Raw genomic sequence first — 25,163 nt, forward strand, 5'->3', positions numbered from 1 at the left:
CTGTAGTTGGTTAAGAAGGATAAGGAGACATCCAGGCACTAGGAGAGTTGTCTCCCCATATCCTTTCTGATAACCAACAATGGAAGATTTGATATGGGACATAGTTGACTAGATTGTGAGCATCAGGGCTCATGACAGGGGGTTCTAGACTACACCACAATATACAAATTTAATAATAAATCAGCTTTATCAATTATATCAATTGTTAGGCAAGTGTTAGTAATTATTATCTAGACTCTTCTTAAAATGAGCAAATACTGCACACAGTACAAAAGTTAGTGGTGCTCAAGTTCATCTTGTCTCTCAGGCCTACTGTGTTCAGAGTAATTAATCTCTGTTAATGCAAGCTGGTCTTGAAAAGGACTTGTTCTCTGATTTCTACAGTTTTTGACTCAGGATATTCTCACATACATTTTAAATGAAACATATTGTATCAAAGTATACTATTTAATACACCTCTACCCTGATATAACGCTGTCCTCGGGAGCCAAAAAATCTTACCGCATTATAGGTGAAACCGTGTTATATCGAACTTGCTTTGATCTACCAGAGTGTGCAGCCCCGCCCCCACCCCCCACCGGAGCACTGCTTTACCGCGTTATATCCGAATTCATGTTATATCGGGCCGCGTTATATCGGGGTAGAGGTGTATATGCAAGATTGTAAAAGGATTGCAGCAATGTATTATTGTTGTTTATTTAGTACCATAAAAATATTGCATTAATGCCCTATGATGGTTTATGTAGTTCCCTGGACAGAGCACTTTAAAGAACACATACGAGTCAGGTCCCTGTACCAAGGATCATACAGTCAGCTTTTGGCAGATGACTGTCCTGCACCTTTAAGCAGGGGCAGGGGGTATTTGGCTGGCTGGCCGAATGAGGGGAACAGTGCTTTATGGCTTGGAGGAGATGAAAACTGTTGCAAAAGGGGTAGCGTGGTTGCTGACTGACCCCCTGAGAATGAGGGATTTAAAAGGGGCAGCCCTGGGGACTTCTATGATTGGTACGGCAGGGAGCCAACCCTCCCCCCCCCATTCTTATAGCCCCTTTAACCCTCCTACGAGGACGGGGGTGGATGGTAAGGTCCAAGTAATGGATTTGCTGGAGAGACCTGGATGGAAAAAGAGGGGGAGGTGGTAAAAGCCCCCTGGGTAATTATGGAATAAACATAGGATTACCTGCATTGTACATTCTTATCTTCTGGATAGTCCCAGACATCTAATAATAAAGTTGCGGCCTGATTAAACCCATGTCAAATATCTCCTGTCCTTCTTTTGGTATAGCCAGACAACATAATTACATAATTGAGTATTTCTCAGCCACAGGATTTACCTGTACAACAGCTACCTCTTGCTGCAGTACTGTCCTCCAGAATATAAACTTTCCCTTTTTGAAAAAGTTTTTAGCCCGTATTGTTGCAAAGATAACTCTCTTAAAGTAAACTGAAATTCAATCTTCATAAGTCTGAGGATAGCTTTAAACCATACCTCTAAGAGTATGTCTACACTGCAGCTGGCAGCTATCTGCTCATTCTGGGAATCACAGACTTGAACTACCTCAGATTGAGCTAGAGAGCTAAAAATACTAGTGTGGATGTTGTTGCACATGTGGCAGCTTCGGCTAGCCTTCCAAGCGCAGACCCAGGGGGCTGAGGGACTTGGACTCGTGAACCACTGCCCATGCCGCAACATCAGCACTGCTATTTTTAGCACACTAACTTGAGTTGAGCTAGCATGTGTCTGTCTATCTCTGCCTTGTGAATCACACTTTCCAATTGCAAGGTACACATATCCTGAGTGTCCAATACTACAAAGTACTGAGGACATTATGCACCTTGTAAGATCACGCCCTTAGAGAGGTATGAATTGTCCTTCATCTAACTGTGTTCTTGATCAAAAGATGACAACTAAAATGTTAATATTAACTATTTCACTTCTGATCAATCACAGATTGCTTCCTAAACCTTCTCAAGTTCCAAAAGTTCCCGCTACACTATGCCCAGGTGTCAAAACCTCCTATGCCCCCTTGACCACTTCAACAAAGCAGGTATATGTTGTCAGTATAAAATCAGCAGTGCATTGAAAAGTGTTAGGGTACAGTCAAACTCAATTTAATATTAAAATAAATAACAGAAGCAATACTATATTAATTGTGCAAGATATTTCCATTGTTAATTCAATAAAAAACATCTTTTTTAATTACACTGAGGCTATTGCAGAATATGTTGGTTGGTCCGCCAGAGTGTTGCAGAAACAAGGGTTCCTTGCTGCAGAATTTGAGTGCAACTTTTTCAGTATGATATGTGGGACAACAGTTTGTTCAGAAGACAAGATAGTGGGATAGATGGACCTTTGGTCTGACCATTCTTCTGTTCAATTGCAACATCTGCAAGTCTCCGATCCTATCTACCCTTATATCCCTCTTAAAGACCCACTTCTGCTGTGCTAATTACAGTAAATTTGACTTGTATAAAAATAATTGCCAATTTACCTCACTGTCCTTATACTCTGAGTTCTTCAGGACAAGGACATTTTCTCTTTGAAAGCTTGGGAAGTCCTGAGAACATCAGAAGCACTACAACAAATAATACATAATCAAAATTGAGAACCAATTAGATCTGTGTGGATGCTTTATCTAGCATTTTAAATGCACCTGAACTCAGAACTTCCCCCAGGATAGTAACACTGTTCCATGTGGGCTTGGCCATTCCCACTGGCCACTCCTTCATTTTACAGCTTTGAGTTAGACTGGAGCCGGTCATAACTTTTTCGAAAAAAATATTATTCCCCATGGAAGATGTGGTTTTGTCAAAACTGAATTTTTCACAATTAATATTTTTGATTTTTCATCTGGAAAATACTAGATGGAAAATGCCATTTTGTTTAGAAAATTCCCACACAAAACGCTAAATCAGGGGTCAGCAACCTTTCAGAAGTGGTGTGCCGAGTCTTCATTTATTCACTCTAATTTAAGATTTCACGTGCCGGTAATACATTTTAACATTTTTAGAAGGTCTCTTTCTATAAGTCTATAATATATAACTAAACTATTGTTTATGTAAAGTAAATTAGGTTTTTAAAATATTTTAGAAGCTCCATTTAAAATTAAATTACAATGCAGAGCCCCCCGAACCAGTGGCCAGGACCCGGGCAGTGTGAGTGCCACTGAAAATCAGCTTGCGTGCCGCCTTCAGCACACGTGCCATAGATTGCCTATCCCTTCGCTAAATTTTTCATCTGAAAGTTTTAAAGGAGATTTTTCTCAGGATATATATTTGTGCGGGGAGTGAGGGGAAGAATTAGGTTTTCCAACACTCTGTAGTTAAGATCAGTGCCACCCTAGTCCATCATGGTTTTGGAAGCAGTAGTATGCTGTCTTGTTATCTTCCATTCACTACAAAGAGCACCTGAATCATTCTTATCTCCTACTAGAACTGACTGCAAGACTGAGGTGGAGAAAACAATTTGGAAGTATTTGTGCAAGTAGCAAATGGATGCTAGGGAATATCAGCTGGCTTTCAAAATGTAATTGTAAATGGGGAATTATCACTGAGTGGGTGTGTTTCTAGTGAGGTCCAACAGGGATCTATTTGTGGCCCTCTGCTATTTATCATTTTTATTAATGACCTGGAAGAAAATATAAAATCATCACTGACAAATGTTTGCAGATGATCCAAAAATGTGGGGAGTAGTAAATAATGAAAAGGACAGACCACTGATGCAGTCAATCTGGATGATTTGGTAAGCTAGATGGAAACAATCAAAAAGTGCTTTAAAATGGCTAAATGTAAATGTATACATTTAGGAAGAAAGAGTGTAGACAATGCTTACAGGGCGGCGGATTCTATCCTGGAAAGCAGTGACTTTGAAAAAGATTTGGGGGGATAATCAGCTTAACATGAGCTCCCAGTGTGATGCTGGGACCAAAAATGCTTATACTATCCTTGAATGTGCAAACAGGAGAATCTCAAGAAGGAGGTGGAGAGCTTACGTTACTGGTGTGACCACTGCTGGAATGTTGTGTCGAGTTCTGGTGCCCACAATTCAAGAAAGATGTTGATTATTTGGAGGGGGCTCAGAGAAGAGCCATATGAACTGTTAAAGTATTAGAAAACTTGTCTTATAATGATAGACTCGAGCTCAATCTATTTAGCTTAACAAAGAGAAAGTAAAGGGGTGACATTATTACAGTCTATAAGTACTTAAATGGGGAATAAATAGTTGATAATGGGCCATTCAGTCTAGAAGAGAAAGGTATAATATGATCTAATGCCTGGACATTGAAGTTGGACAAATTCAAACTAGAAATAAGGTGTACATTTTTAACAGTGAGGGTAATTAACCATTGGAACAATTTACCAAAAGTCAGGATGGATTTTCCATCACTACTAATTTTTAAAATATATGTTCTAGGAATTATTTTGGGAAGTTCTGTGGTCTGAGTTATACAGGAAGTCAGATTAGATTATCACAATGGTCCTTTCTGGCCTGGAATATATTAATCTAACTACTGTGCTAAGATTTAGGAGACGCTTTCTCCCTTTTCTTTAGTGGGTTGCTCCACTTGTTCATACAGATTTTTTTGAATAAAGCTTCACCGTCGTGTTGGGCTGTTTCATAAGGTGGTATTGGTGTGGTGGGCACTTGCTTCTGTAGTGGTTCACAGTTTGCAGATGCAGCTGAAGATATTGGAATTAGAAATAAAAGTCTAATGGTGAGCATGTCTTCCATTTCTGTTATCCTGTATCCATATAGATATATCCTCAATAGGATGAGGAAAACAGGACTTCAGCTGTCAAAAGCTAATGATTGTAATTGTGATGAAATATTCATCCTTTCAAGATGAAAACATGATGCAGAATTTCAGTATTTGTCTGTTTAATGGATTTTCTTTTAAATTACCACCCTGTCTCAGACATACAGAAACACTAGAGGTCAGCCCTGGAAGTGATTTAGCATTTTTGTCAGAGCAAAATCTTCTCTATTATTGTTTGCCTCTCAGCCTGGCTGGGATTCACTGCTTTGGGTTTAGGATATGTATCTGTTTGGGGCAGTATTGAGTGACAATGTCAGATCTCTGGCTGTTGGGTTGAACATGTGATGTAAAGTTGTTAATGAATACACACAATCCTGTATCCACATAGGCTGATGTAGGAGTCTTTGCCATTACCCTTTGTTTTGTCCAGCATCGCTCTTTCAGTTTGAATAATATTTTTTTTCAGCAAGACCATTGCCTTGTGGTTCCCTTTCTTGGCTAGAGGATGAATGCAATGGTTGTATAACCATTACTTTTTACCTTCGGGCTTCAAGGGTTAAAAGAAAAATGAAAAGTAAGCTTTAAAATGAAAGGAAGACATCACACAATGACCTCAGTTTGACCAAGCTTCAGTCCATGGTCAAACCTCAGTGGGGTGGGATTCACATTTGAATTCCCAGATGATGTCCACACATACAAATGCTTTTACATAGCTTGCAATAGCTATATTAAAGAAGTAGCCTCAGTCTTAGCTAGCTCTGTAGGAAACATTTTACTGCCTTTGACATGCTCTCTTTACAAATTACATCTTGCTTAATTAACTTCACTCTTACATAACCTAAGATTAGTTTACAAAAGAATATTAAAAGAAACTCCAAAGGGAGCATTTATTGAAATAAGTTGGCTAGATGTTACTGTGTAGAGCAGCTTATTGTCTACTAACGATTGGATTTATAACTGACGTCTACCAGTTTTAATGATACAGTATTTTTTCTTAAATGTTCTTGACTAGGGTAGCAAGCTAGAAATAATAATAAAAAATATTTTCCAGCCTGCCATTCCCATTGTAATTTACTGTTACAATAAAAAACTAGTTCATTAATTAAATGAACAAATATGAGCTATACTTAAAGCTACAAGCAAAGATACAAATTGCTGGTATAATTAAAAATAAATGTAGAATATTTTGAATAGCAGAATCAGGAACATTTTGATAGAGAATTCTGTGCTCAATTTAGGTTCATATCATGTTGTGGCCCTATGGTTATAACAATCACATTTATGTATAAAACAGAGCCACTTGGAGAAATCTGGCAAAGGTAATCAATGAGTTAATATCTTGCACAAAATGTGTGCACAACTGTTCATAGACATGCACCCACTTTTTGTCTCAGGTGCTAGGATTGATGAGTAATGTGACACAGACTTTATTTTGGGGCTAACTATGATTATGGATTTACTGGATTTTGTGGGGCATTGAGAAAATTTGGAAGTTAGTATGTTAATTGTTTTGATTTATACTTAAAAGGGAAGTTGGAAGATGACAATTTTGGCATGTATTTCTGTGGAAGATTTTTGTCTTATGACAATAGGTACTTTAATATTTTTAAAAGCAACTAAAGCACTTGATAGGCATATTTAATATTTAAAAGAATAAAATACATGAAATATCTACACAACACAAATAATTCAAGTAATAATGGTAGATCAAAACAGTAAAAATGTATTGAAAATCCTGGTGTATCAACAGCAATAAGCAATTTAAATTGTCACAGCATACAGCTCTGTATATATGAGGGAAAAGAAGGAAGTATTCTATTATAGCATGGGCTTTAATACATTTCTTGTCAGCAGCAACAAGCTGCATAAATCTGCACTAAATGAACTCATCATACTTAGCCCTGTCATTATTAAGAATTGCAAATTTACCTCTAGACCCATCATAATTTACAGAGGAACACTATTCATTCAAAATATTGACAGAAATAATTTATTTAAAGGAGAAGACCAGCACAAACGTCAGCTTTACATCTGGTTTCACAAAAAACTCAAGCTCGCAGACCGGAATCAAAGACATTAAATTAACTTCATGGTATACAATAGGAGTGGGTCACCTTGTAGCACCACCTAATGTTAATTCAACATTTAGATTAATATGTTTGGGGAAACACTTCCAGTGGTTAGGATACTATTCTGCACCTTGGGAGACCTGAATTTGATTCCCTGCAGTGTCACAGACTTCCTATGTGACCATGTGGGAAAATTAGTTAGGGCTAGATTTACTAAAGAATTTAGGCACCTAAGTACAACTTTTATGCACCACTGACATTCACAAAAGCACTGCTCAACTTTGTGTAACCCTGTAGGCAACTGTGTTTCTGCCAGCAGGTATGTGTAAAGGTACCTAAGTCCTCATACTGCCTCACAGCTAATGAGCAGCTTGGAGCCCTAGCTCACGTTTAAGGCTCAGTAGGATTTTCAGACTAGGTGATCCCTCAGGAGCAGGGCCTGATCCCATAGGTATGCTCCACCCAAAACACAGCCGGGGAAAGCAGATCAGGAATTTTTTGGGTGGGTATGTGTTCCTCATTCTACCCAATAGCCCAGTGATTAGAGCACACTCCTGGGATATGGTTGAATCTCTGATCTGGAGCAGGGACTTGATCCAGACTATACCACATCCCAGCTGAGTGCCTTAACCACTGAGCTACAGAGTCAATCTCTCACTTTTCTATCTGTCCCAAGGAATATGTAATAACTTACACAAAGTGGAACAGTTTCAACAGGAGACCACTTCATAGAAGAATCATAGAATATCAGGGTTGAAAGAGACCTCAGGAGGTCATCTAGTCCAACCCCCTGCTCAAACCAGGACCCAACTAAATCATCCCAGCCAGGGCTCTGTCAAGCCTGACCTTAAAAACTTCTAAGGAAGGAGATTCCACCATCTCCCTAGGTAACCCATTCCAGTGCTTCACCACCCTTCTAGTGAAATAGTTTTTCCTAATATCCAACCTAAACCTCCCCCACTGCAACTTGAGACCATTACTCCTTGTTCTGTCATCTGCTTTCACTGAGAACAGTCTAGATACATCCTCTTTGGAACCCCCCTCCAGGTAGTTGAAAGCAGCTATCAAATGCCTCCTCATTCTTCTCTTCTGCAGACTAAATGATCCCAGTTCCCTCAGCCTCTCCTCATAAGTCGTGCTCCAGCCCGCTAATCCTTTTTGTTGCCCTCCACTGGACTCTTTCCAATTTTTCCACATCCTTCTTGTAGTGTGGGGCCCAAAACTGGACACAGTACTCCAGATGAGGCCTCACCAATGTCGAATAAAGGGGAATGATCATGTCTCTCGATCTGCTGGCAATGCTCCTATTTACAGCCCAAAATGCCGTTAGCCTTCTAGGCAACAAGGGCACACTGTTGACTCATATCCAGCTTCTCATCCACTGTAACCCCTGGGTCCTTTTCTGCAGAACTGCTGCCTAACCGTTCGGTCCCTAGTCTGTAGCAGTGCATGGGATTCTTCCGTCCTAAGTGCAGGACTCTGCACTTGTCCTTGTTGAACCTCATCAGATTTCTTTTGGCCCAATCCTCTAACTTCCCTAGAATACCCAATAGCCTGGTGCTTAGGCCACTCACCTAGGATGTGAGAGGCTGGGTTTCAAGTCCTTGCTCCAAATCAGGCAGAGCAGAGATTTGAAAACAGGCCTCTGACACCCCAGCTGTGTGTCCTAACCACTGGGCTATTGGCTAAAATGGAGCAGGTGATGGGGAGTCTCTCTCTCTCTCTCTTTTTTTTTTTTTTTTTTTTTAAATGAAGGAGATGGTTCATGGCTGAGAATCCTGAGTGGAAATGGGCATCTCCCTCCAACCCAAAGGTACCCCTTTGTGGATGTGAGCCTCACCCCTCTCCACAGCATTTCCTACTGGCTAGCTTAGATGGTTCCCTGCTCAGCTTGCTAGCTTCTGTGAATCACCTTCTTCGGCACCTAACTCTCCGTTGTATATGAAGACTGGGCACCTAATTCAGGACTCTGAATTCCACTAGGCAACAGAACACCTACGTGTTAGGTACTGCAGTGCTGAGCATTTCAAAGCCTACATCCCCATTTGAAAAATATAGCTCTTAATCTTTCTGTGCCTTCATTCTCCATCTGTAAAATGGGTATCATGATACTTCCCTACCTTGTAGATATAATAAATATATGAAAGACTGAGGTACTCAAATACTATTATAATGGTGCAGTATCACTACCATAGATAAAACACTGAATGCCCACTCAGTCCTTTCTGATCTCAGGCAAGCAAGCCCACATCAACACCTGGACCCTAAAAAGAGGACAATGAAAAATTTTAGTGAGTTCTGCACAGTGACACTCTGCACAGATTATGGAAAACAATTACAGTATCCTCATCACAAGCTGCAAAATCCTTGAGGTAGTAGCAGAGCCTGTCTAAACTCTTACAGCACTAGGTCCATACCTACATTAGAGACATTTGACCCAGTGTAACTATGGGTATGCCCACACTGCAGTTGGAGGTGTGATTGCAGCTCAGGTAGGCATACCTGTATTCGTTTCAATCTACCTGGCAGGGCTAAAAGAACAGTGAAGTTGTAGCGAGACAGGGCTATGGATGCAGGTATGTACCTGGGGTTTCTATGTAGGCTTGCACAGCCCGTGCTAAAGCCTGTGCCTCTGCAGTTTCACTGCTATTTTTAGCCATGCTAGGTAGAATAAAGCTAATACAGGTACGTCTATTGGAGCTGCAATCATACCTCTAACTGCAGGGTAGCTATATGCTATATTGAGGTAGTTACACCACTGCCAGGCCCTCATGCATACATGCTGCATCGGCGGTAAAGCAAGGCTTTCCTGCTTGCTTTGGCACTCAACTGTAAGTTATCTCAGTAAGCCAAACCAGGATAAATTCTGCTAGGTATCAGTGCAGCACGTCTTGTTACATCCATGTAGTTACTCTGGTTTATATTTCTCTACTGTAAACAGGGCCCATCTCAGGGAGCCAGAGTTTCACTTGCCCAGGCCTCAGCAATAAACATTATTGGATACATTACATAAAAATAGAATTTCTGTATAAATATAGTCTGGTGAGTATATTCCCTCACCACACGAGGATCATGTGGGTCAGCCATTGCTGCACTGCTTCTTCCACAGTCAGAAAAAAATAAAATAACTCACAGCTGATAAGAATTCTATGGGACATTTATGAATGAAAATATATCTTTGGAGATATGACATTTCACCAGGCCACTCCAGCAGCCTGAGTGTGAAAAGACAGACAAATGTGGCTGTTCCTCACAGTACACAGCTAGTAGAATTTGTAATTGCACCTAGAGAGAGGAAGGTTGTTCAGTGGTTAAGGCCCTAGCATAGGAGATGGAAGACCTGGGTTTATTTCCAGGCTAGACTATTTAGTTCCCTGTTATAGACTTCCGATATGACATTGGGCAAATCACTGAGTGAGTCTCACCTGCTCTTTCCTACTTCTCCAGGCCTGTATATCTGTGTCTTTCCCCTGTGAGGGATAAGGAGCCATTCCGTTTACTCCCTGGGCTCAGGCAGGGCTAGTGGAGCCTCCTACCCTGGTCTGGCTGCTGGTTCCAAAAGGGTTCTTACTGCCCAACAAGGGATAAATTGGAATCATCTCTTATCTCTTCCTCCTTCTGCCATTTAACAGGCAGCTGGTGCATAGCTGTTGACATGAGTCAGCACTTGCTCACTGCAATGTCTGCCCCCTTCATGGCTGCAGATAGGAAAAGTGGCTGTAGGGATAGCAGGGAAGAGGGAATACTCCTACTGCCTCCTCATAGGCTACATTTAGATTAGGATTCCTGGGGAAAGGATGCAAAAAAACTAACACTGAATGTTCTTTAAGATTTGAAAGGAAGAGACAGGGTGGCACAAATTTCCAGTTAAGCTAATGCTAAGCAAAGACACTTCAATGATATAGAGATGCTCAAATAGGGGAATGAGCTGCATAGAAATGCCTATAAATAAGAGATTAAGGGGAATGAAAGACTTAAAAAACCCACCAAGATAAAAAGAATGACTAGAGAGAAACAAGGGTTACAAAGACATGAGTGGGGTCAATTTGATGACTATAACACTGAAATGCTATTTTTAATATACTTCCTGCAAGAAATATATATTAAATAAGTTTAAACAGTGGTTAAAGAAGAAAAAGCCCACAGAAATAATTGTTGTTGAAGGGAAGCTACGAGGGATACAAGAAAGTACATATACTAATGGGAAAATGCCTGTCAAATATTTATAGACTTCATATCCCTGCTTAGTCTTCACTTAGCTAGGCTATAGACATTAGCTCTTTTAATCTTTCCTCATGAATCAATCCTTTCAGTCCCTGGATCATCTTATTCCTCTTCCTAAACTCTCTCTAGTTTGTCAATAGGTTTCTAGTAATGTGTAGCCCAGAACCGGTGCACTGTTCCAGACTTGTACAAGAATGGAAAAATGTAGTCAGAATATCAGGGGAGAAATACTGTTACTAGTCAGGTGGACTGGATTTCTGGAAGAGTCTTCACAGGGAAATGATTGGAGCCCCATTGTTTGAGACTCTTTAACCCTGACTGGACAAAATATTAGAAAATGTGTCATTGGAAAAGTTCCTACATCTGCAGAGAGATGGACTGGATAATAGGTGTTTTCCATTTCTAATTTGTGTGGGCCAAATTATGGATGCATTAGAATATGGGGGAGCAGAACGATAATGGGAGTCCCAGAGCAACTAGCTTATTGGCACAATAGACAGTCATAGTTTGCATGGTTGTGATTGGAAACAAGACATACTGGAGTGGAAATAGAACAGCCAGAATTTCCAACAGTGCTAGCAAATCCAGAATAGGGCATTTCAGGGTGGGGCCATGACCATATGTTTTCAGAAGTGGAGAGCAAAGGAGAAAGTACTAGCTATACCTTTTCAAATGTGCAGCAAAACACTCCGCTTACCATGCTCTCCTACCTAGGATCATAGAATATCAGGGTTGGAAGGGACCTCAGGAGGTTATCTAGTCCAACCTCCTGCTCAAAGCAGGACCAACCCCCTGATAGATTTTTGCCCCCAATCCCTAAATAGCTCCCTCAAGGATTGAACTCACAACCGTAGGTTTAGCAAACCACTGAGATACCCCTTCCCCCCAAAATATGGAGATATACCTATCTCATAGAACAGGAAGGGAACCTGAAAGGTCATGAAGTCCAGCCCCCTGCCCTCATTAGCAGGACCAAGTGGTTTGTGCATTGGCCTACTCAACCCAGGGTTGTGAGTTCAATCCTTGAGGGGGCCATTTAGGGAACTAGGTTAAAAATCTGTCTGGGGATTGGTCCCCCTTTGAGCAGGGGGTTGGACTAGATAATCTCCTGAGGTCCCTTCCAACCCTAATATAAATATTCTACCTCTGCATACATTATTCCAGGGGTTCTCAAACTGGGGGTTGTGACCCCTTGGGAGTCATGAGGTTATTACATGGGGGGGGGGTCACAAGCTGTTAGCATCCACCCCCAAACCCCGCTTCACCTCCTGCATTTATAATAGTGTTAAATGTACAAAAAAAAAGTTTTTAATTTAGAAGGGGGGCAGGGGCATACTCAGAGGCTTGCTGTCTGAAAGGGGTCACCAGTACAAAAGTTTGAGAACCACTGCTTCTTTATGCAGACAGATTGTTTCTATTCTAGGCACCACTATTTAGGTGGTCTACCCTTTTCCTTTTCCTGTGTAGCTCTGATATGTAAAGGTATAATTTAGACCTATAATTTTATTAGTGTTTTAATCATTGTGATGCATATCCTTAACATATGCAATTACATTTATCAAGTTTATACTGTTGTTTAAATTACACAACTTGGCCATGATATATTTGATCAATTTAATTCTTCACAAGCATTAATCTGCAATACAGGATGAGCTTACAAGCCTACGGTCACAAAATCAAGTGATCTCATAGTGCTGCAGATTGAGTGAGGCCATCAGGGAACTCATTTTGTAGACTCCAGTCCTTTAGTAGGATAGAACCACCTAGGGCTCTTCAACACTATGTTAGCAGTCAATCGTCTTCAAGAGACCATCAACTATCAGGTTATAGTTATGCTTTGAAATGCCCCAACACGCCCCTCACACCAGTATCAGGTGGAGGGCTTGTTTAGGATTTGGGTTTGACAGATCTATGCCAGCTGAGAGCTTCTTCTAGCAGGGGATATTTTTCAGCTGACCAGATCTGACCAGAGAATCTGTTCCATAGTCCGTCCTTTTACAAGTGAGACGTATAGAAGCTGTGGAAAGAGACATGGTCAAGAAGAGAAGCAGAGGGAAGGGGACTCGTTCAGAAGCTGGATAAGGGAGATGATAGTGCAGTAGCAGGGAAGAGGGTGTGCAGAAGCAGTAGCTGAGAACAGCATTAGGGGATGGGATAAGTAGGAGCTGAGGAGAGCAGAGACAGGATCTGTGGAAGAAGCTGTGGGGGAAACAGGGGCAGAAGGGTCTGTAACCACTAGACACACCCTCCTCCACTCTGAAATAGAAATAATTATTCCTGCTTATCAACGTTCCTTTGTCTGGCTAGGAAATAGGTATGAAACTCACTTGCAAACTGTGTGTGTGTTTCCATCCCTGTCTAATGTCTATACAGAAGATAACTGCCACCCACTGGTACCCATTAGTTCATATTGTAGGCATATGTGCTGTGAATCTAAAGATCGCAAGCCTGCCAGTGACCCACATGGCAGGTCAGTATAGTTCCACATGATGACATTTTTGTTTTTAAATATTTAAGTATTTTAAAACTTTAAAAAATATGTTAAAAAAGCCCTACATCAAAGAATGTCAAGGTTTCAAAGTCAAGGACTCATAATTTAGGAAGTACCAGAGTTAAGATTGCCTGAGCAACAGGAAAAATAGTACTTCATTATGTAATTAAAGATTGTATCATAATGCCTATACACAAGGGGGTTGAGTTAATGTTGCACAGGCAGCATTCATTTTGGCATTTCCTGAATTGAGAGTTTTTGACTTTGAAACCTTAACATTCCTTTGCACAGTTTTTGTTTTGTTTGGAAGATAATATAATTAATGTTTCTTTAGGATATTTCCCATTACAATCACTTATCTTTAGATGTTTTTATATGTTTCAAATCCCATAATAGCTACAGGGGAAAAAATATTAGCACTTCACCTTCCTCAAGAAGATAGAGAGATGGAGTTTAATGGGCTGGCATAATTTTTTCATGTGACTACTTTTTTTTAATTACATTTATGTTCTCAAAAAATTCTTTCCTAAAGATTTTAAAATATGTTGAAGAATTAATAACTACTAGAACTTCTAATCTGCTGTGTATAATAAAAATAAAGTAACAGCTTTTTGTTATCAATTTATTACAGAAAATGTTAATTAGCCTTGGTTTGAAAACAGAGTGTATAAAAGTTGTCTGTGGAAAGGGCTTTTAAAGTAATTTTTTTTCATAAGGGATATTAACCATAATAGCAAACATTGTGGGCAATGCAGCAAAGAGAAAAGCATGCAATTAAATATGATCTCCTGTGGCTATATTTCTTTTTATTCCAAGGGCCATATTTATTTAAAGCTGCATGCCCCATTTTTCAGTTCTTGGTAATCTGGTGTAGTTTAATTGGAAAGAATGTTAAACACATTTTGTGCACTTAAGGAGACTGTTGACAAAAAAAAAAACACGTCACTTATTTGATACAGAAAATAGCTGAGCAGAATATCTTTCTTTCTTAAAACATGACTTTCTGTGATTCCTCTCAGTGTGTACAGCAAAGGGAGAGCTTTTCAGTATGTGAAAACAGTAGTGAATTGCTCCAAAAACGAAAGGAGGGTGGGGGGAGATGGTGCTAGGCACAGAAAGTAGGAAAAATATTAAAATTGAGAAAATGAAACATGTAAAGTACTGTAGTACTGGCAGCTGCTGAAACATACGTAGTTCTAAATTATATATGAGTTTGCTTGAAGACTTATTTTGGTGTTCATCAATAATGAGTAATTGTATGAAAAAAAATCCTCACATCAAATGCACACATTTTATAAAATAAAAAGAACAGATGCCAGTATAAAGAAGTTTTTAACACCATTTACTGTCATGCTAGTTATATCAAAAGAGGGGACTCATGATTTCACATGGTTAGTTTTACAAGTATGTTGGATCTTTTGTTACTTCATTGCTACTTACAGAAAAAGCAAGTATTTAATTGCAAAGAGGACTATATTAACTTCAACACTTCCTTTTATTATTCCTCCTGTGCCTTTTCAGAATATAATCAGATATGCATACAGAAGAGGACATTCCTGTTTCTTGCCATCTTCCTCTCTTGCCTGTCAGCAAACAGCTTAACCACTGAAAGAGACCAGTAAATGATTTTACTACTCATCAGTAGCTAGTTCCACACACCCTTAGCTAGTGTAAAATTAGCATAGCTCCTTTGTCTTAAATGGCCCATGCTGATTTACATCCACTGAGGAACTGACCCAAATTGTTTACACTCAGTACATATCTTCTCCTTAGGTGGTGCCAAACCCATTCCTTACAATCACCTCTGCCTAGTTCCTTCAAGGCAGTTTTCTTCCATACCTACTTTTTCAGAGGCTATTTGGGGATGGGGGAGACAACAAGTATAAAAAGTCTTTCATATGTCATCTAAGTGTCAATGGCCAATTCTGTTTGTTATATATCCTGTTCTGGGGAAGTTAGCCAGAATCCAAATATCCGCTACTGAAGTGATAGCTGAAAAGAATTGTCTGACTAGATAGATTGCCCACAGTTCCAATTCCCTCATAAATAAATGTTAGCTATTTGTCAATTGAGTTCCCTTACCTAAACATAATCTGTGTTATGTGGTTTGCAATTGATTCAGCTGATGTTAATTGATTGAATGATCAGTTATTTTGGGTGGAATATAAAAAGATTCACCTGCAAAGAATGCAAATAGTATTAACAATTGGGAGTGTTTAAACTCCTGTTATACAGAGTGGGGGGTTACAAAGCAGCACTAAACTATTGCTCTTTTAAAGAGGAGAGGAAAGTGATCAGGAACAGTCAGCATGGATTCACCAAGGGGAAGTCGTGCCTGACTAATCTAATTGCCTTCTATGATGAGATAACTGGCTCTGTGGATGAGGGGAAAGCAGTGGATGTGTTATTCCTTGACTTTAGCAAAGCTTTTGATACGGTTTCCCACAGTATTCTTGCCGCCAAGTTAAAGAAGTATGGGCTGGATGAATGGACTGTAAGGTGGATAGAAAGCTGGCTAGATCGTCGGGCTCAACGGGTAGTGATCAATGGCTCCATGTCTAGTTGGCAGCTGGTTTTGAGCGGAGTGCCCCAGGGGTCGGTCCTTAGGCTGGTTTTGTTTAATGTCTTTATTAATGATCTGCAGGATGGTGTGGACTGCACTCTCAGCAAGTTTGCAGATGACACTAAACTGAGAGGCGTGGTAGATACACTAGAGGGTAGGGATCGGATACAGAGGGACCTAGACAAATTAGAGGATTGGGCCAAAAAAAACCTGATGAGGTTCAACAAGGATAAGTGCAGAGTCCTGCACTTAGGACGGAAGAATCCCATGTACAGCTACAGACTAGGGACCGAATGGCTAGGTAGCAGTTCTGCAGAAAAGGACCTAGGGGTCACAGTGGATGAGAAGCTGGATATGAGTCAACAGTGTGCTCTTGTTGCCAAGAAGGCTAACAGCATTTTGGGCTGTATAAGTAGGGGCATTGCCAGCAGATCGAGGAACGTGATCGTTCCCCTTTATTCGACGTTGGTAAGGCCTCATCTGGAGTACTGTGTCCAGTTTTGGGCCCCACACTACAAGAAGGATGTGGAAAAATTGGAAAGAGTCCAGCGGACGGCAACAAAAATGATTAGGGGGCTGGAGCACATGACTTATGAGGAGAGGCTGAGGGAACTGGGATTGTTTAGTCTCCAGAAGAGAAGAATGAGGGGGGATTTGATAGCTGCTTTCAACTACCTGAGGGGGAGTTCCAAAGAGGATGGAGCTCGGCTGTTCTCAGTGGTGGCAGATGACAGAATAAGGAGCAATGGTCTCAAGTTGCAGTGGGGGAGGTCTAGGTTGGATATTAGGAAACACTATTTCACTAGGAGGGTGGTGAAGCACTGGAATGTGTTACCTAGGGAGGTGGTGGAATCTCCTTCCTTGGAGGTTTTTAAGGCCCGGCTTGACAAAGCCCTGGCTGGGATGATTTAGTTGGGAATTGGTCCTGCTTTGAGCAGGGGATTGGACTAGATGACCTCCTGAGGTCCCTTCCAACCCTGATATTCTATGATTCTATGAATTTGATTTTGGCATCAGGCCTGTATTCACAAAAGTACTTAGTTGCCTGAGTACCTTCATGGAGTGCACTTGAGGTGTCTAAGTTCAATTTTTAGGTGTCTTAATCCTGTTTTTAGGCACCATTATGCTCCCCAAAACTCCTGCTCAGCTGCTACCTAATCCTGTAGGTGCCTAAATTCAGTACCAGGTTTACAATGGCACAAATGTAACCATTGCAATAGGCCCATGTTCAGAAGGGGCGCATAACATCCACTTCCTCCCCTCCCGCAGCACAGCGAGAGGCCCCAAGAGCGAGGAGCACCCTGGTTACCATAGCACCCAGTCTCCAGTCCCAGAGAACATCCTATCTCCCCGCCCCCTGCAGGCCTGGCCAGCCCCTGTGATGGGAACATCACCATGCACTGCCCCTCCCTGGTATATGATACATTGTATCCTTGGGCCTGATACATTGTATCCCTGCCACATTTGGAGACAGGCAACAATGCTCCAGATCTCACCCTCTTCCTCTGCAGGGATCCAGCATGGGAGCTGAGAGCCCAAGGGACCCTGGGAGTTGTAATTCATTGGCCAGCTCCCTGCCTGGAGAGCCGACCCTGGAGAAGGAAAGGAACTACATCTCTTAGCATTCCCTTGGCTGCTATCAACTAGAATGGGAGAGGGAGGGAGTGTGGAAGTTGCCATGGCTGGTGAGACCTGGGTTCCAGTCCCAGAGGGCAGGGGTGAGCTTGGGGCAGAGCTGCTGCTCAGGGATGGGGAACCTCCTGGCACCCGAGCCTCCAAAATCATTCAGGCTGCACCTTCTGCATGACTGAGTGCTAGCTGAGAGGTGCATGGGAATTGGGGGCCCCTGCTGCAGGTGATGGGCATCTCAAGTACTTAAAGCCATGGACTGGAGTAGGGAAGCACCTAATTACAGAGTCTGCAGCTTCCTAGGGCCAGTGCTGAGGATTTGGAATCCCTAGTGCTGCCGTTACAAGGTTCAAGCATGCTCAGCCTGGGAATTGTCACCCCACAGCTAAAAGCTGCAGGTGTCTAAAGCTGGCCTCTGGCAATTGGTCCTATGGCTGTAGCCAGAGACCAGTGCTGGCTCCAGCAAGCAGGTGCTTGGGGCGGCCAACGGAAAGGTCCGGCACGTCCGGCTCTTCGGTGGCAATTCGGCGGCGGGTCCCTCACTCCCTCTCGGAGGGAAGGACCAGCCACCAAATTGCTGCCAAAGACTGAAGCAGCAGCGGTAGAACTGATCACGATCGCGGCTTTTTTTTTTGCTGCTTGGGGGCGGCAAAAACCCTGGAGCCGGCCCTGCCAGTGACGCTACAGGTGGCTCTGTGACTACTGGGGGCCATTAAGCTAGGAACAGATAAAGAAACTGGAGTTAACCTCAAGGAACAGAGGTCACCAATAGGAAAGGGATTTCAAGGGAAGCAGGGAAAGAGGAAGCAAGTCAGGTTTTCAAGGGGAGAATAGGACCAGTTGGCTGGAAAGTATGTCCAGTATTGAAGGGAAAAAAACCATGGGGAGAGGTGGTGATGATAAGGTAGTGGAATAACATGTAGATGGGAGCAGAGGGAAAAAGAAGATTGGTGACTTCAGGGTCCCAGTGGTTGAGTGCTCACTGAGCCAGGGTTGGGGAAATTATGTTTGGAAGTGGTTTGCTCAAATAGCAGGATGGGGGTTGGGAGAGGGATTTCTCAGAGCAGGTCAGGTATCTACTGGTTGTGGAACTTTATTGAGCCAAGGCCAGGACCACATACAGTGACTGGTGAAATAGGGTGGTCCTGGAGACATGGCTACCAAACTTCTGAATGAGAAAGAAGATAAATCTGTGTGGAGTTTCTTCTGATCACTATGAAAGTTCTGTTCACTGTGGACACTGATAAACCCACATGTGAACAACTCAATGAGAAAAACTGGGGGCTGAGGAAGCTGTGTATGGTAATACATATAGTCTTGCAGAAGTGTGTGACCAAAATGAAAAATGTCTCTGAGATTCAGTACTGAGTTTACTATGGCACCAATGTCACTGCCATATGAGGCCCACACATGGAAAGGACCCATAACAACTACATGGGGGGGCCCACAAGTATGTTTGGTGATGGACCCACAAAAGGTTAATCCGGCCCTGACTAAACTCACTTGGCACCTAAATTTCTGCTGTAAAAGTTCCTAGTTGCCTAAGTTTCTGCCTCTGGGCCTCTGCACTACTGTACATTCTTTGTTTCCAGACTCCTGTCTCCTGCATACGCCCCAGAGCAGTACACAAAGTCAGAGAATATAGGCAGAAGAGACACCTGTCTCACCCGGGGGACCTGATCCGGTACGTATGCTCAGAGGGCACCTACTGGATTGGGTCCCATTCAGAATCTGGCTGGTAGAGAAGGAGGTGCCATTGCAATGGCTAATACATTTATGAGATGTGGGAGACCCCAGTTCAATTCCGTGCCTCACCACAGAAGGTGCCAGCAACACTCTTGCGCAAGTTTATCTATGTCAACTGTGATGTACTGTACCCCTGGGGTGAAGCCTGGAAGCTGTTGGAACCCCACTGTCCCCCTTAACTATTCAGCTGGGTTGGCCTCTTCTCCTGCTCTGCTGGTGACACACAGCCAGCCTCTCCAGGACCTGTTATCAGCCAACATGACAACAGGTGGTGCCACACACCCAACTGAGTCACCTGAGTTCTTTACCTAAGCCACTCATGGACCAACAATGGAGGCTCCAGCCAATTTCCCTGCTCCCCAGTCTTGCACTCCTACTGGAGTATAAAACCCAGAATTATACCATCTTGCACTGAACAGGAATCTGTACGGTGCAAGCTCATTAATTCGCCCACTCCTCCCTCAATTTGGGGAAGATATGTACCAGCCTTTGTTAACAGAGCTAAGATTCCCTAACACTTCACTCAAAAACACACTGATTAAGATAAAACATAAAATAGGTTTATTAACTACAGAAAGATTGATTTCCTAGGTGACCTGCTTTGAGCTGTTTATTATCACTTAAAATCTAACAAAATCACAATCTAAGACTTGTACAAACTAGATAAGATTTGAATCAAGCAGTGTCTCACCCTGACTGATGATACAAGCAGGCTTACAGATTCTTGAGGAACAGGCTGCATCTGCTTTGCAGTCTGGGTTCCCCTCCCCCATTCAAAGTCCTTTGTCTTCCAGAGTTTCTTACAAGTGTTGAGTTGTAGGGGAGTGAAGACACTTGGTGATGGCTGAGCCCCTTTGTTCTAAGCCAAGTTTTTAGCCCAGTTTGTGGAAAAATACAGGTACCAAAATGGAGTTCAGTATCATGTGGTCTGGTCACATGCTCTTGCATGCCTTGCTGAGTCCTAGCAGCCATTATTCATAGGCTATCTGAAGCATTTCCAGGTGAGAACAAGCCTTTTCCATGGTCCATTGTCTTTGTTGATGGGTCATTAGCAGTGTTTAGCTTCTTCATTGTTGTATCTGAAATGCTAGTTGTGGGTGCTTCCAACTTCACATCTTTCAGTAACACACACATAGCAAAACTTCATAACTTTACATACAATGACAGCACATGCAATCCAACAGTATATTAATATTCAACAGATCAAGACTTTTAGACTGCTACCTCACAAGGCATTCTTTGTACAAATCATATAATAATTATATGATTGGTAAATATGGGGATGCCAAGGTGTCACACCAACAACATTTGCTTCAGCTTTCAAGCTCAGTCCATCTCAGAAATTGAAAAGGTCCTGAATGATGATATGAAGCTCAGAGCAGACTACTGTAGTCAATGCACCTGCAGCTGAGCTTTTTCAAGATGATTTCTAGGGTATTTCATCTGGATAATGCAAGCACAAGTCATGAGTTAAATATTTTCTTGAACGGTCAATGCCTGCAGCATGACCCAAACCCAGTTTACCTTGGCGTGACATTGGATAGTCATTGACATACTGCAAACACTTGAAGACAGCTGCCAAAGTTATCACTAGGAATAACTTGCTCAGAAAACTGGCTTGTTCAACCTGGGGCCCTTGTGACCGGACTCTTAGAACATCAACCCTTGATCTTTGCTATTCAACATCAGAGTACTCTGCTCCTTGTGTTCATCTCACACAAGGTCAGTCAATGTAGAGCTTAATAAAGCTATGTACATTGTTACTGAGAGTTTACATGCAACTCCATTGGCATGGCTGCCAATGCTTAGAAATATAGCACTGTGAGGGGGCCTCCATCATGCTCCTGGCTAAGATCTATGAGAATAGCGACTTGCCTCTCTACTCAGACCTCTTCAACCATCTGCCAGTTTTTCTGTCTTCTACATGCCCTTTATGGTTATGTATGCCACTACAGGACATGACAGTGGAATCTGATTGGTGTAATGAGTGATCAGCAGTGACAATCATTAATCACGCTCTCATCACCGACCAAACCATTTGTCCACCAGGTTTTGACCTGCCAAGGCACCCATGGTCATTCCTGAACCAGATTTGAATAGGATGGGGCAATTTTGCAGCCAATCTCTTCAAATGAGATTTCTCTAATGACCCGCAATCTAGATGCAGCCATAGGTCGTATATGTCATATATCCTTGACGAATGCCCACTGACTGATTTTGATGGTGGGATACCAGCTCTTCACCTGGCTGATGACAATGATATCAAAAGGCTTGGCACACTGCACATATGATGAGAGCGAGAGACAGACAGACTACAGAAGGGGAGAAAGGATTTGAACAGGGGTTTGCCCCACTTCACAAAATGCTCTGAAGTATTGGATATGCTCATGTGGGGCTTTCTTAGTCTCTCTCCTCTTGAAGCTGTTCCACTATGGATAAATAATGAGAGTCATTGGAGCAGAGAGACTGAACCTTGGGTTGCCCACCTACCAGCTGAATACTTTAGACACCAGCTACAGAGTCACTTTCATGGTCTCTGCTCCAATGATTCTTTAATTATTTAACTACACAATGGAACAATATCAACAGGAGAGATTGAGGGAGCCTAAAATCAGAATAATTCCATAGTTCAGTGGTTATCTCTTGAGAGGTGAGGAAGACTCTGATCAAATCATTTTTTCCCCCCTCAGGCAGAGAAGGGGAATTGAATCCATGTCTCCCACATCCCAAGTGAGTGCTCTAACTGCTGAAGTTTTTTGTGGAGTGGCAGGCGTTCTATTCTTTCTTTCAAGGAACAACATCGGCACTTAAGCCTCCTCCTGTTTCTTGTTGCTGATCCCAAGCAGAGATAGGTGCCTTCCTTAAGCCCAGACTTATGCACCTTTCTCTGTGAGAAGGGTGATGCTTAAGATATCTCCCACTGGCTATCTTCTGCAGCTCCCCTCCTAGTGCACTGTTTTTTTGTTGTTTATATCCTTAGGTGCCTATCTCTACTCATTCATTGTATAGGGAGCCTACGTTCCTAACTCAGACTTTGTCATGACATTGTCATTGTCATTCCAGTGATTTTATAGGCATCTAGAAATTAGGTGTTGCAACTCTGAGTGTCACAGCACCTAAGGCCCTTTGTGAATCTGGGCCACAGAATATGGTATGATAGTGTTAATCTCATTTTTAATTGCCATATAGTTAGTGTGATAGACCCAGACCAGTTGGGAACAGCAGAGTAGCAGAAGGGAGATATACTGGCCACTGGATAAGTAGTTTTCTGTTCCCTGAGTGACCAGAGCAGGGGCTGCTCCAGACTAATAGACCACCTGACTCCAATTAACCTGCTAAGAGTCAGGTGAGGCAGTTAAGCACCTGACTCTAATTAAGGCCCCTCTGATGCTATAAAAGGGCTCACTCCAGTCAAGCCAGGGAGCCAGAGGAGAGGAAGTGAGTATGAGGAGCTGGGAGCAAGAAGCGCAAGGAGCTGAGAGTGAGAGGGTGTGCTGCTGGAGGACTGAAGAGCACAAGTGTTATCAGACATCAGGAGGAAGGTCTGGTGGTGAGGACAAAGAAGGTGTTGGGAGGAGGCCATGGGGAAGTAGCCCAGGGAGTTGTAGCTGTTACAGGAGGCACTATAGACAGCTGCAGTCCACAGGGCCCTGGGCTGGAACCTGGAGTAGAGGGCGGGCCTGGGTTCCCCCCATACCTCCCACCTCCTGATCAAACACAGGAGGAATTGGCCTAGACTATAGCTTCTACCAGAGGGGAAGGTCTCTGGACTGTTTCCTGACCCACAGGGTGGATCTGTGAAGCGAGCAAATCCGCCAATAAGTGCAGGACCCACCAAGGTAAAGGAGGAACTTTGTCACATTAGAATAATACAGTCATAGACTATCAGGGTTGGAAGGGACCTCAGGAGGTCATCTAGTCCAACCCCCTGCTCAAAACAGGACCAATCCCCAACTAAATCATCCCAGCCAGGGCTTTGTCAAGCCGGGCCTTAAAAACCTCTAAGGAATGAGATTCCACCACCTCCCACCACCATTCCAGTGCTTCACCACCCTTCTAGTGAAAAAGTTTTTCCTAATATCCAACCTAAACCTCCCCCACCTCAACTTGAGACCATTATTCCTTGTTCTGTCATCTGCCACCACTGAGAACAGTCTAGATCCATCCTCTTTGGAACCACTTTCAGGTAGTTGAAAGCAGCCATCAAATGCCCCCTCATTCTTCTCTTCTGCAGACTAAATAATCCTAGTTCCCTCAACCTCTCCTCATAAATCATGTGCTCCAGCCCCCTAATCATTTTGTTGCCCTCCACTGGACTCTTGCCAATTTTTCCACATCCTTCCTGTAGCGTGGGGCCCAAAACTGGACACAGTACTCCAGATGAGGCCTCACCAATGCCGAATAGAGGGGAATGATCACATCCTTCGATTTACTGGCAATGCTCCTATTTACAGCCCAAAATGCTGTTAGCCTTCTAGGCAACAAGGGCACACTGTTGACTCATATCCAGCTTCTCATCCACTGTAACCCCTGGGTCCTTTTCTGCAGAACTGCTGCCTAACCATTCGGTCCCTAGTCTGTAGCATTGCATGGGATTTTTCCATCCTAAGTGCAGGACTTTGCACTTGTCCTTGTTGAACCTCATCAGATTTCTTTTGGCCCAATCCTCTAATTTATCTAGGACCCTCTGTATCCTATCCCTATCCTTCAGTGTATCTACCACTCCTCCCAGTTTAGTGTCATCTGCACACTTGCTGAGGGTGCAATCCACGCCATCCTCCAGATCATTAATGAAGATATTGAACAAAACCGGCCCCAGGACCGACCCTTGAGGCACGCCGCTTGATACCAATTGCCAACTAGACAGGGAGCCATTGATCACTACCCTCTGAGCCCGATGATCTAGCCAGCTTTCTATCCACCTTATATTCCATTCATCCAGCCCATACTTCTTTAACTTGCCAGCAAGAATACTGTGGGAGACCTTATCAAAAGCTTTGCTAAAGTCAAGGAATAACACGTCGACTACTTTCCCCTCATCCACAGAGCTAGTTATCTCGTCATAGAAGGCAATTATGTTAGTCAGGCTTGACTTGCCCTTGGTGAATCCATGTTGACTGTTGCTGTTAAACAATTTGTTTACAGCTGTTGAGGAAATAAAGGTATTTAACTGTCCTCAACATCATTTCATACCCCAAATTTGAGCTACCAATCTAACTACATTCTCTTCTATTACACTTCTCTGAGCAGGTATTTAAAATATTGTCAGATGCTCTGTAACTAGGTGTGATATTTATGTTGTGGGTTTTTTTGTGCAAAGAAAAAAAGTCTGCCCCTTATAGTAATATTATTAATAGATTCATAGATTCCAAGGCCTAAAGGCACCATGGTGATCATCTACTTTGGCCTCCTGTATAACACAGGCCATAGAACTTCCCCCCAAATTTCCTAGAGCAGATCTTTTACAAAAACATCCAATCTTGATTTAAAAATTGTCAGTAGTGGAGAACCCCCCACAGCCCTTGGTAAATTGCTCCAAGGGTTAATTACCCTCACTGTCAAAAAATTGTGCTTTATTTCCAGTTGTCTAGTTTCAACATCCAGCCATTGGATCATGTTATACTATTCTCTGCTAAATTGCAGAGACCATTATTAAATATTTGTTCCCCATGTAATTGCTTATA

This window comes from Terrapene carolina, unplaced genomic scaffold (assembly GCF_002925995.2).
Source record: "Terrapene carolina triunguis isolate 2854851 unplaced genomic scaffold, T_m_triunguis-2.0 Scaffold17, whole genome shotgun sequence".
NCBI lineage: Eukaryota > Metazoa > Chordata > Testudines > Emydidae > Terrapene > Terrapene triunguis.